At 31.0% G+C, this 13,113-nt stretch overlaps 2 pseudogenes across 1 annotated transcript; one reads left to right on the forward strand and one right to left on the reverse strand.

Moving 5' to 3' along the window:
* Positions 1-5,150: 5,150 nt before the first annotated feature.
* LOC147910166 (uncharacterized) lies at positions 5,151-6,348 on the reverse strand (annotated as a pseudogene).
* A 2,189-nt stretch (positions 6,349-8,537) lies between these two features.
* LOC147910167 (uncharacterized) lies at positions 8,538-12,417 on the forward strand (annotated as a pseudogene). The gene is made up of 3 exons (XR_015544397.1): positions 8,538-8,546; positions 10,901-10,990; positions 11,072-12,417. The product of XR_015544397.1 is annotated as an uncharacterized LOC147910167 (transcript).
* Positions 12,418-13,113: the final 696 nt, after the last annotated feature.

The raw sequence follows: 13,113 nt of genomic DNA on the forward strand, positions 1-13,113 counted from the left end.
TTTCATAAGTCTCTAAGCTTAAAGATGGAATCACACGATGCTTGCTTCCTTGAATAATATGCATGCATGCAGTCATGCCTGCTGTGATGCGTGCTAGAATACGTTCATGCATTGATCGGTGCATACCCAAACGAGAATGGATTAAAATGGATTGAAATTTTTTATCCTTTTTGCGCGCAAAAAGAAGAAATAAGATACACTGATGTTGCTTCATTTATTATACACAGTGCATTCAAACAGTTCCGGGACTACCGCGCGCTAAAATCGGGAAGTGGCGCTATCTCTGCTCCAACGCGCGAACTACTTTCCGCCGACTTCTGGCTAGCTACTGTTAAAATTTCAAACAGCTATCTCGATTCAGTAGCGAGTTTTGGCTGATAGAGTAAAGCTGTGATTTTTTGTCGCGTCACAATTTTAATTATGGAGCAGAGAGCCGCCATCAAATTTTGTTTTAAATTGAAGAAAACTCCAAGTGAAACCCTCGAATTGTTACAAACCGCGTATGGAAATGAATGTCTTAGTCGTAATAAAGTGTTCGAGTGGTGAAACCAAAATTCGCGCGGTGAAATCGAAAATCAAGACCATGTTGATCACGTTTTTTGACACTCAGGGCATCATCCATAGAGAATTTGTGCCTCGAGGGCAAAAAGTGGATGCGGTCTTCTACAAAAGTGTCCTGGAACGATTATTGGCACGGATACGGCGCGTGCGGCCCAACCAGTACAAATCCGGAGACTGGTTCTTGCTTCATGACAATGCGCCCGCGCACACCGCGATTTTGGTAGCGCAGTTTCTAGCCAAACGGAAGGTGACTGTCATCACCCATCCCCCCTATTCTCCGGACCTCGCCCCGGCAGACTTTTTCTTGTTTCCCAAGCTAAAGAACGCTATGAAAGGGGGCCGTTTTGACGATGTTCCAGACATTCAACGCAATGTGACGCGTATTATGAACTCCATACCAGCTGAGCAGTTTAAACGCGCCTTCCGACACCTCTACGAACGTTCAAAAATTTGTGTGGAAAGAGAAGGCCTATATGTAGAAAACTAATAAATATCTTTTGATTATCTCGTTTTTTCTCTGTTTTAAAAAATAGTCCCGGAACTTTTTGAATGCACTGTGTATCATTCATTATATCAGGGGCATGATGGATCTGTTTTATAAGTTTATGGTTATATGGTTACATTTGAACAACTATTTTTGATTTTTATTCAATTCTTACAAAATGTTATTACATTCTTGTCGTAATTTATTAGTTTTTGGATTGCTTGTATATTTCTTTCAAGAATTCTTTATGACTATCATCATGTTTTTGCTCTTATAACATTTTAGTGCACTACAATGTTTTTATTATATTTTCTTTACATATGTTAAGTGCCAAATGCATTTTTGATAACAATATTATTATTAGGTGTTGGAATTAATTCGTAGCGTTTTTTAATGAAAGAATGTTATTTATTTCACATGAGCATTAAAAAATACATTAATAAAAGTACTTCCCATCACTTGTAAAACGCTACGAATTAATTCCAACACCTAATAGAATATATATAATATCATAAGTATTTTTAAACATATTTATTCATACATTTTTTAATTAACAAAATGATTATAAAGAAACTATTAATATCACAATATTATAAAGGAATTATAATCATAATATTGACGCAACATGTATTCGGGTATTCCACATGTAACTACTTAGTAAATTTAGTAAACTCGAATAACATTTAAAATAATTTTTTGTAATTAGTAGGCCTGTAGATCTTTTTGGGTGAACTTTTGCATCAGTTCATCTTTCTTCCTCTTCTTTTTTCCTGGAGAGAAAGGTCCAACCAAAAAATAATACGCCTAAAAATAGCGAATGTTATAACTATATGTACTACTTATGCAAACATTGAAATAAAAAATTATTGAATCTAAACACATTGCGATATACATAATATATTAGTATTTTACATGAAAATACTTCGTCACTAAACTTTTGTTATTTAACTTTTAGTAAACTTGAATAATATTCAAAATAATTTTTTGTAATCAATAACATCGAAAATCTTTTAACTATACATATTATTATACAGGGTGGGCCATCTATTGGTACGTTTTTGAATTTCGTCGTATGGCAACACCGAACGAGCTACAGACCCGAAATTTTGACAGTTTATTAGTCATACCGTCCGCGGCACGAAACAACATGTTTTCTCTTGAAGAGCGTTTTGAAATTTTAAAAACTTATTTTCAAAGTCAGTGCTGTGTCGCCGAAACTGTACGAATTTTGAAAAGAAATATGGGTCGTGATAGAGCACCCACCGAAGGAGCTATACGCAAATTGGTGAGGAAAGTTCGTGAGAAAGGGATGTTAGTGGATGACAGAAGTGGTCCCAGAGCTCGGACAGTGCGCACACCCGAGAATATTGAGGCTGTGGCCCAAAGTGTGAGACAATTCCAGCTTTGAAAAACAATATTACGACTGTTTTGAGTGAAATTGGCGCCGAGGTAGTCCAAAATGTCATTAATAATTGGGGTGACCGAATGGCATACTGTAAGGCCAGTAGAGGGAGCCACATGAACGAAATCGTTTTTCATTCTTGACGCGGATACTTTTAGCTTCACAACAAAAAAAAAATTAATAAAAAATATCAATGTATGCTCATTTGATCGCATTTTTAAAAACGTACCAATAGATGGCCCACCCTGTACTTTGTACTTTTTCAAAATATTCTGTTTATTTATATTCCTTAAAAAATAATTTTAATGTCGAAAATAAGAAAGAAGGAATTCATGAAAACCGGAAGCGAGACAGATGACGAAATATTCTATTCTTAATTTAATCTTTCATAATTTTATTCCAATCTAAATCTTACCCTTTCCATTTTAGATTTATAATCCAAATCTTTGGTATTTTGAGATGCTCACATTTTTAGAAGAACATTTTGTTCCACGAAAAAGTATCTTTACAAGAATAAAAGTGTACCAATGCCTTGTGTGGAAGCAAGAATAAAAAAGTAATATAACAAGCAGGCAAAATATTAACATGCATATTCAAAGGTATAATTCAAAGGTACATGTTTATTCTTTATCATTTATTTTAGACTGATTCAAGCATTTCACCTCTGGATAATATTTCAGAAGTGATAAGTCACAATATATATAATGAAATTCTTGAAGATGAATTGCCAAACCACAATTCACAGGAATCTCTAAATGAAAACACATAATGGGAAAATATTGAATCATAGTCTCAAAATTTGTCTGACGAATCTCCAGTCAAGACTTCATCATCATTATGCAATTTTTTTCTGCAGTACGAGTTTCTCGAAACGGACTTTAATTGAAAACGATTCCGTTGAAAAAATAGTTCAGTCTTTAAATAAGCCCGTAATTCTTTCATTTTCAGTGAAGGAACAAGAGAAGGGTCCGATTGACTTGGGCATAAAGTTTGTAGCGTCAATAATAAAACAAATTAAAAATGAAAAAGAATGAGACAAACTGATGACTGATATCGTTTTAATGGTAATGTCAAGAAAAGCATAATGTCTTTTAATTAAAAAATTGGAGAAGAAGAATGCATTGAACAATATTAAAGAATATTATCTTATTAAATTTGTAAATATGAAAATGTAGTTTCGAAAATTAAATACATATAAATAAATACTCATAAAAACACATAATAGTAATTAAATAAATAATAATAAAATAAAATAAAATAAAAGATATTAGGTGTTGGAATTAATTCGTAGCGTTTTTTAATGAAAGAATGTTATTTATTTCACATGAGCATTAAAAAATACATTAATGAAAGTACTTCCCATCACTTGTAAAACGCTACGAATTAATTCCAACACCTAATATAATAAATAAAATAAAATAATTTTAAATAAATAATTAATAAAAATATATAAATAAACAATATAAAAATAAAAAAATATAATTTAAAAGCAATAAATAATAATTAAAAAATAAAATAATAAATAGGATAAACAATTAATAATTAAATAATTGTTTGAGATCGGTAATTCGGAAAAAAAGTAAGAACTCTTTCGATCGACCGACAGTAATTGTTATTGAACGCACGCATAAGGTGAGCTCGTGATTTCATCTCGAGCCTGACCTTAATCCTCGTCAAAGTCAGGGATTCGTCGTCCTTTGGTCTTTTTAAAACAATTCGGTACACGCAAACAGGCACCGGCAACGGACAATCGAAAGTTCTAGAACAATTCAATTCGCGCACGCGAGCGCCGCGCTCCGACGAATACGTCACGCGCTGTCACCAATCCCACGTACGGATTTTCTGTCGCGCATGACTGTTACGTTGAACGTCGTTAGAAAAGAATCCAAAGCGCCAATCAATTTTGTACAACTAATGCCACGCAATAATTACGATTGTGGCAAAATTTTATTGGATTTTTCCCAAGAAGAAAGCCCAGGCCGAAAGCAATAAATGCTTCGATCTCGCCGTTCCTCTTTCTTAGAGTTCTTAGAGTCATAGTCTCGCTACTATATCGTTTCGTAAAACCGCCGTGAAAACCGCTATAAGACAGATCTTTTCGAGAAGTGCCGAGAAAATCGCCGAGATTTTCCATCACCGCGATTCCAAATACAATTTGGAAAAGGTGACCGCATTTAATATTCTGTTAATCTAATATTTAATTAATTATATTTTTTGAATTTGTAACTGTGCATATTAAAGAAAATTCTTTTGTTAAATTACAAAGAAGCGGAGTTCTCTTTACTGTCGTGTATCATATCAACCGTGTGCCGTTCTCTCATTCGAATCTTTCCGCGCGGTGCATTCCCGCACATAATTAAATAAGTAATAATATAATAAAATAAAATAAAATATATAATAAATGAAATAATATGATTCTAATATATAATTAATAAAAATATATAAATGAATGATAATTGAATAAATAAAATAATAAAGAAATATATTTAATAGCAATAAATAATAATTAAAAATAAAATAATAAATAAGATAAATTAATAATTAAATAATAATTTAATAATTAATAATTAAATAATAATAAAAGTTAAAATTATTTATTACTTTTTTTATTACTTATTTCGAAGATATACACAATGAAGTTCCAACTATATTAAATACACATGTTATCATTTTGCAATAAAAGCATTCTTTTTCATATTTCTTTTATTAATAGCTTCCTCTTTGTACTGCCTCATTCTGAGACAGAACCAATAGTATTAAAATACTTTATAAAATGATCTCTAATTGTTTTAGCACTACTAGAATTATTGTCTTCTTGTGCAGTTAAATCAGGGAGAAGACCTGATAATCAATTTCAGAATTATTTTCAACTATATGATTTACAAATAATTTTCGAGATAAAAAAATGAAATTATGTAAAATACAACATGCAAGAATAATTAATTCAACTTTGTCAACTGAAAGAGCTATTTTATTGAGAAGAATTCTGAATCGATTTACTAATATATCGAAAGTATTTTCTACAATTCTATGTGCCCTATTCAGACGGTAATTAAAAATTCTGACACTGAGAAATTCTGATATCTTCAATCCACATTCAGGAAATGGTTTTATCAAATTATTCGACAAGGGAAAAGCATCATCAGCAATTATGACGAAAGGCATTTGTACATTATCTCCAGGCAAAGGGCTAGATACAGAAAGATTTAAACTGCCATTTGTTAAATACTGACCTAGCTCACGGTCTCTAAATACTGCATTATCATCCGTCCATTTCTACCGATATTAACAAATAAAAATTGATACGTGGCATCAACAAGGCCCATAAGAATTATACTATCTCTATTTTTATAATTTCTGTACAAGGTTCCGCTTTTCTTTGTAGCACGAAAATTTATATGCTTGCCATCAAGTGCTCCAATATAATGAGAAAACTGCCATAATTAATAAAATATAGTTTCTTCCTCAATCCATTCTTCTTTACTGTTCAGACACAAAAATAATTTTTATTGAATAAATATGTTATATAATAATAATAATAATAATAATAATAATAATATCAACAATTTATAAGACTTTGGAAAACATGTACTTCAATACATTCAATACATTGGAGCTTATGGATTATTGCTCTCAATGTCTTTGGAATAATCAACGAAAATGTATTATGCATACTGCAAAACTCAAAGATCTCGATATAAATTTCCAGATGCTAAGAAGCATAATGCAGTTAATCTGTTAATACAACATTTTACATTTGTTAATATAAAGGTTAATATTAAAGAGAAATATTACAAATTCACTTTTCACGAGAGCTTATTGCTTGACGCATTACAGTGTCTTTTTTTTGTACGTGAGGAATAATGTGAGCTAATAGTTCCTCAAAAAGATCTTCGACCATTCAACAATAATTTTTGTAGGACATAGAATCTTGCAAACTGCAAACAAGTAAAATTAATATATAGCCAAAATTTGCTTCTATGACCATGAATTAAATACCGAATATCATTTTGCAAAACTCTTTTTTCTTTGTTTTTTTCTTGCAACCACTTTCTCATTCAAATTTTTTGGCGTTTACAATTTCTTCTTTTAATTTTTAAATTTAATAATAATATATCCAAAGCAGCTAACATTCATCGTTTATGTAGTTCATTAATTAAAAATAAGCTGATGTTTGTCTATTTTTTTTTTAAACATTTTTTAGCTTGAAATCTGACAGATAACTACTGATAGAAAAGAAATTAGCACAATTGTTTCTATTCTGAAGATGCTGTCGAAGGTCAGCCCGATTACGTAACCATTTTCAATCTTTTGATTGGTGATATAAGGAAACAAGTTGAAATCATGTATAAAAATTATGTACAGAAATCATTGATGTTAGTATGCACCGATCAATGAACATATTCTAGCATGCATCAAAGCAGGTATGACTGCATGCATTCATATCATTCAAGAAAACGAACATCGTGTGATTCTATTTTAACGCAACACTCGATTTTTTGTCAATTTTAACTCGAAACTATATATTAGCACAAATCCTCCTGCCTTACTTCTCGATTGAATGGACACACAATTTCCAGATTCTAATAATATAATGTTTATTGAACTATAATTGGTGATTATTAAAAATTATGAGAAATTATCAGAAACATATCTCTATGTTCATTGCAAGACAGTTAAAACTTTGATAGTCATTATTAAAGGAATGCAATATGGTTATGTCCTGCGACAGCTGTGTACGCTTGTGATAAACATGATGTGAGATTAATATAATTTCAAATTGTATCAATTACATTGCCAGCAAAGTATGCCTTTTCAACTTGTTCCAGTGTCTACTAATTCAGTGTCTAGTTTGCACACAAAGCATAGACAAGCTACGTTTTTTCCAGTAAGAATTATTATTTAATTTTGTAGAAATGAGAAGTACACTTTCATTGTTAGCATTGTTCGTTTTGTCTCTCGAAGCATTCTTTGATTTATCATTTCGTAAAATTTTCCCTTCTAAATTGATCAGCGGAGCATTAAATGGATCATATCTAAGTACGCTGTGTTCATTCGGAGCGACAACGAACAGCTCCCGAGAGAAAGAAAATAATGCTATAATGAAATTATCTTAACTATGATCTAAAATACTAAATATAAAAAAAACCTGATAAACTAAAAAGAATACTAGATGGGGTGAAAAGTAACCTCCTTGACCGCCAGAATGCGCCACTACTGCAAAAAAGTTTATGGTGCCTTGTAGTCCGTTCATATTTAGGCAGACATGCCAAGTGGCAGTGCGATACTGCCCTTAGTTTTGTTTTGAGAGCTGATTGTTGTTGACGTGTTTGCGAAAACGATTTTCGTTCTCTCATAAAACATTATTTTTTGAGAGGCAAAACGGCGAAGGAAACAAAAGAAAAGTTGGATAAATATTATGTGGCTAATACTCCGTCAGATTACACCGTCAAATATTGGTTTCGAGAGTTTCGTAGTGGCCGCAACTCCACTACCGATGAAGTCCGCAGCGGCAGGCCCTCCGATGCGGTTACCGAGGAAAATGTCAAAAAAATACATGAAATGGTGTTGGCTGACCGGAAAGTGAAGGTGCGCGAGCTAGCAGATGCTACAAAGATTAGTACTGAGCGAACACGCCATATTTTGGGCGAGATTCTGCATAAGAAAAAAATTTTTTTCATTCCCAAGGAGGTTACTTTTCACCCCACCTAGTACTATTTAGATTTCCAAAATGAACCAAAGCTATGCGCATAATGGGTACCTGCGGTAAATAGAAAAAATGATATAGAGATAATAAAAATGAAAAAAGAAATTATTTAAAAAAAACCAGATGGTTGCGATATACAGAAGAAATAAAGAGTTTGCTCTACATTGTACTTTATCATTCTCTAAAAGCATATGATTATTATAGGTTAGAATGCATATAATCCTAGTGCATTCAATGTTCCGCTGTAAGGGTACATTCGAGGAGACGCTATAAACGCTACAGATGCAAATGCTACAAACTCCGTTTGGAGAACCAATAGCACGATAGCGTTAGTAAGCTCCCCAAACGCTTTACGCAGAAAGTAATATTAACATACACTTAACATGACCAACGTTAGTGCCAGCGGAATAAACAAAAATCGCTTATAATATTAAATTTTCTCGCTTATTTTAAACGAATTAATAGTATCATTATCATCATCCGATAGCGAGGAAGAATTGGATATACTTAATAATTTGGAAACAGCTCGTCGGAGGAAAGTTCCAAGACTGAAAAATTATGTAGAAGAGGTTATTACTAGATAGAGAGATAAACAATTTAAATCACATTTCAGGTAATAATGAATAATCCGTTAAAAGGATTCCGTTTTTGTTCCGTTTTAACTTCAATATACTTGCTCAACTTATATTATACAATTTTCACGTTTTATGTATTTTGCAGTATGACGAAAAATATTTTAATTTACGCTTATTTATAGTAAAAAGTTTTTTCTGCATTTATAATTTTAATTTATATTTTTCATAGAATGTCCAGAGAAATTTGAATTAGTACTCTCAATAATTGATCATTAATTGCAAAGAAACTACTCAGGTTTTATAAATGATTTTTTCACAAAAACAATTACTTATCGCTATTTGGAAAATGGCTATCCCTGATCCTTACCGGTTAATATATCGAATAATAAGATAACGTTGGATAACATTAAATTTTTTATTAATAACTTTTTTATATATAATATTAGATCTAATATGCGAAAAATGTAATGTCAGTCCATCAACAGCGTTACTAACAACACGAAGAGTTACCAAAAGAGGACTAACCCATATACGTTTCTTTTGGCTCTTCCTTGTCTGACTCCTTTTCATTAAAAAAATGGCTAATACCGCAAGCATTTGCTTACATCGGACATATGTATATTGAATATTTGTAATACTTGCACACTCTACTAGATATTCTTGATATTTAGCGATTGAAGCCATTAGTAATTATTGATGACACTTTATTTATTAATGTTACTTTATTTTTAATGCGACGCATCAATGCGCGGTAATCGTGGTATCTCTAAACAAACGTAGTCAAACGTTATAATGCTAGAAGACTACTAGAAAACGCTGCCAAGAGTGCTAAACGCGATGACGTATTTGAAGTTGGATAAATTCAACTGTAAACGCGTTAAACGCAACAGCGCTACAAGTTACTATAATCAAGTTATTTTTTTTCAATGACGCGTTTGAAGTTGGATAAATTCAACTGTAAACGCGTTAAACGCAACAGCGCTACAAGTTACTATAATCAAGTTATTTTTTTTCAATGACGCGTGCGTCAAATGACGTGCCCATAAGTTTTTAACTTTAGATGTTTTTTTTTTAATTCGAAAAAGCAGATATTTCAAAATGATATAAGATTTTTTGTTCCCCTTGACTCATTCTATGTCCCAATGCAGTCCGGACTTTACTCAAGAGACACCCTGTATAATAGTTCAACATCTTAACATTCAAACTGTAGTAACACTTCGTATTTTCTAATTTTATTTATTTTATTTATTCTTTGTATTTTATTTTATTTCATTTTATTTATTTATTTATTTTATTATTTTATTCTTTTATTATTTTATTAATATTATATTATATTGTTTTATTCATATCAAAAACGCATTTATTAAATGCGTTTTTATACAAAATGAATCTGACATTTGGCACGATATCAAACTTGTTTCCTTGCATGTACCAATCAAAAGATTGAAAATGGTCACGTAATCGTAGACGATTGACAGCATCTTCAGAATAGAAACAATTTCGTAGTTATCTGTTAAACGTCAGATAGCAAGCCAAAAAATATCTAAAAAAAAGATGGGCAAACATCAGCGCTTATTTTTAATTAATGAACTACACAAACGATGAATGTTAACTGCTTTGGGGATATATTATTATTAAATTTAAAAATTAAAAGAAGAAATTGCAAACGCCAAAAAATTTGGATGAGAAAGTAATTGCAAGAAAGAAACAAAGGAAAAAGGGTTTTACAATGTGATACAAAATGGTATCCAGTATTTAATTCATGCTCATAGCAGCAAATTTTGACCGTTTATTAATTTTACTTGTTTGCAATTTGCAAGATTCTATGTCCTATAAAAATTATTGTTGAATGATCGAAGATCTTTTTGAAGAACTATTAGACCATTACTCTTCACGTACAAAAAAAAGATACTGTAATGCGTAGCCATAAGCTCCAAGATGAATATATTGAAGTACATTCATCTTTTCCCATAGTTTTATAAACTATTGATATTATTATTATTATTATTATTATTATTTTATATATAACTTATTTATTCAACAAAAATTTTAATGTCCGAACAGTAAAGAAGAATGAACTGAGGAAGAAACTACATTTTACTAATTATGGTAGTTTCCTTATTATATTGGAACAGGATTTGAAGCAAATAGTTCTTCTTCAAAAGTCATAGACGGTACTCACATCAAGATTCCATCTCCATGTGTTAATCCAGAAGCGTGTATCAATCGGAAAGGTTACCATTCTATTCAACTACAGATTTGTAATGTGCACTTAACATTTCAAGTAGAAAAATCATTCCATCTGATAATATGTTTATTTATGTATACTCTATATCTTACAGGTAATTTGTCATAAAGCTCGTTTCATCCACTGCTATGTTGGACATGCTGATTCTGTACATAACCAGTGTGTGTTTCGACCAGAAATCCAAGACAGATTGAGTGATCCGACAAAATTTCCTGATGATTGTCATTTAGATGATGATTCTCCATATAAACTTCATGATAATTTAATAGTTCCTTATCGCGATGGCCACTTGACTGAACGACAAAAAAATTATAATTTCTGTCATTCTTCAGCGCGAATTAGTATTGAAAGAGTCATTGGTCTTTTAAAAAATTGATTTCGAAGTTTATTACAACGTCTTCCTATGAATAAGACTGACTTAATTGCACGTTTTATCCTTGCCTGTTGTGTCATGCATAATATTTGTATAATGAAAGGTGATGATTTAAACGTTCCTCAATTAGATGATGAAGTAGAAAATAATATATTTCGAGAAGTTGCAAACAATGTACCAATAGGTGTGATAAAATGAGATTTAATTTCTGAAAGACTCCCAATAAGACTTATATAGATTAACTACATTCAATTAACTTTCGAGGTTTTGATTAATTTTACTGAACAAGCAAACATTTTGTACCTTTTATTATAAACATTACATAAACATTTATCGCCTCAAAGAAAACAGTAAATATTTTGATTTATATATCAGTCTTCTTACACTTTGTTTATATTGTTTACATATCAGTCTTACATCTTATTGAAGATATACGAAAGTTATTAAAGTTATTAAAGTTATTAAAGTTATTTAAGATATACATATATTAATATAAAAATAAAATTAATATTAATATTACGTATAGACATATACTGAGAGAAAGACATTGTCATATAGTACATACATATGCATTGTAATACATCATAAAAACGAACGTAGTTATAATTCAAAACGTATAAAAAGAAGAGCATAAAAACCATAATCATAAAAATTCATACGATGGTTGAATTTAATGTTAGCTATATGTAACTCTGCATTTTAAGAATATTGAATTTACTGAGGATGGCCAGATTGTGGCCGAAACGTCTAATGTTTTAATTAATGTAATGATAATTAAATATCACAAACTATAACTTGTGTGGTGGTTTTTTATGCTCTTCTTTTTATACATATGCATTGTATTAAAGGGATTTATAAGTTATAAGAATAAGTTTTCAAATAATATAAGTTCAAAATCAGGATTTAGAACATTTTATAAAATTGAAAGTCACCTCAAAATTGTCTTAAAGATACTTACAAAAGACATTTAAAAGATATTTTATATCCTTTTTGCATTTTATATTGTTTGAGTTATAATAATAACGTTACAATAATATAACGTATAATTCTGTGTATACGAAAAAGAAGTTACAATGGATAACGGCAAATTGTGAATCCTCATGGCTTAGTGTATTGTAGTATATAAAATTAAATAAAATATGAATTGTAATAAAACAAAGAAATAAAAAACTCACAAATGTATCATCACTTTTTCTCAAAAGTCCTTCGAGTTATAGACATTGATATATATTAATCGAAACGTGTTTATCCAAACGTCTATATCAATTGAATAAGTCGTCATCAGATGATGTAAACAGAATATATAAATATATAAATATATATATATATATATATACAGGGTGGCATGAATATACGGCCCCACTCGTCCCGAGCAGGTAGAGTGGACTAAACTTAGTAGAAAAGTACTATTCCCTATAAGTCCTGTACTATTTTGCAATGCTCGCAATAAGTAACGAGATATTAACGTTTAAATATAGCCGAATACGCGCGTCCATCTGACTTACTATTGGCAAAGGTACGGCTCACCGAACGCGCGAGCCAAAATGGTAGAGGACTTTTCTATTCAGTTTAGTCCACTCTACCTGCTCGGAACGAGTGGAGCCATATATTCATGACACCCTGTACGCATGGTTCACATTATTCAAGCATTATTAAGAATTATATAAGCATTTAATTTTTGTAATATTGATTGCATACTCATATGTATGGTCTAAGACTTTTGAAACTTTCTATATCTAATTTGTTATATCTATATGTTTCCA

Source organism: Acromyrmex echinatior, chromosome 3 (assembly GCF_024713525.1).
Source record: "Acromyrmex echinatior isolate Ae372 chromosome 3, ASM2471352v2, whole genome shotgun sequence".
Classification (NCBI taxonomy): domain Eukaryota; kingdom Metazoa; phylum Arthropoda; class Insecta; order Hymenoptera; family Formicidae; genus Acromyrmex; species Acromyrmex echinatior.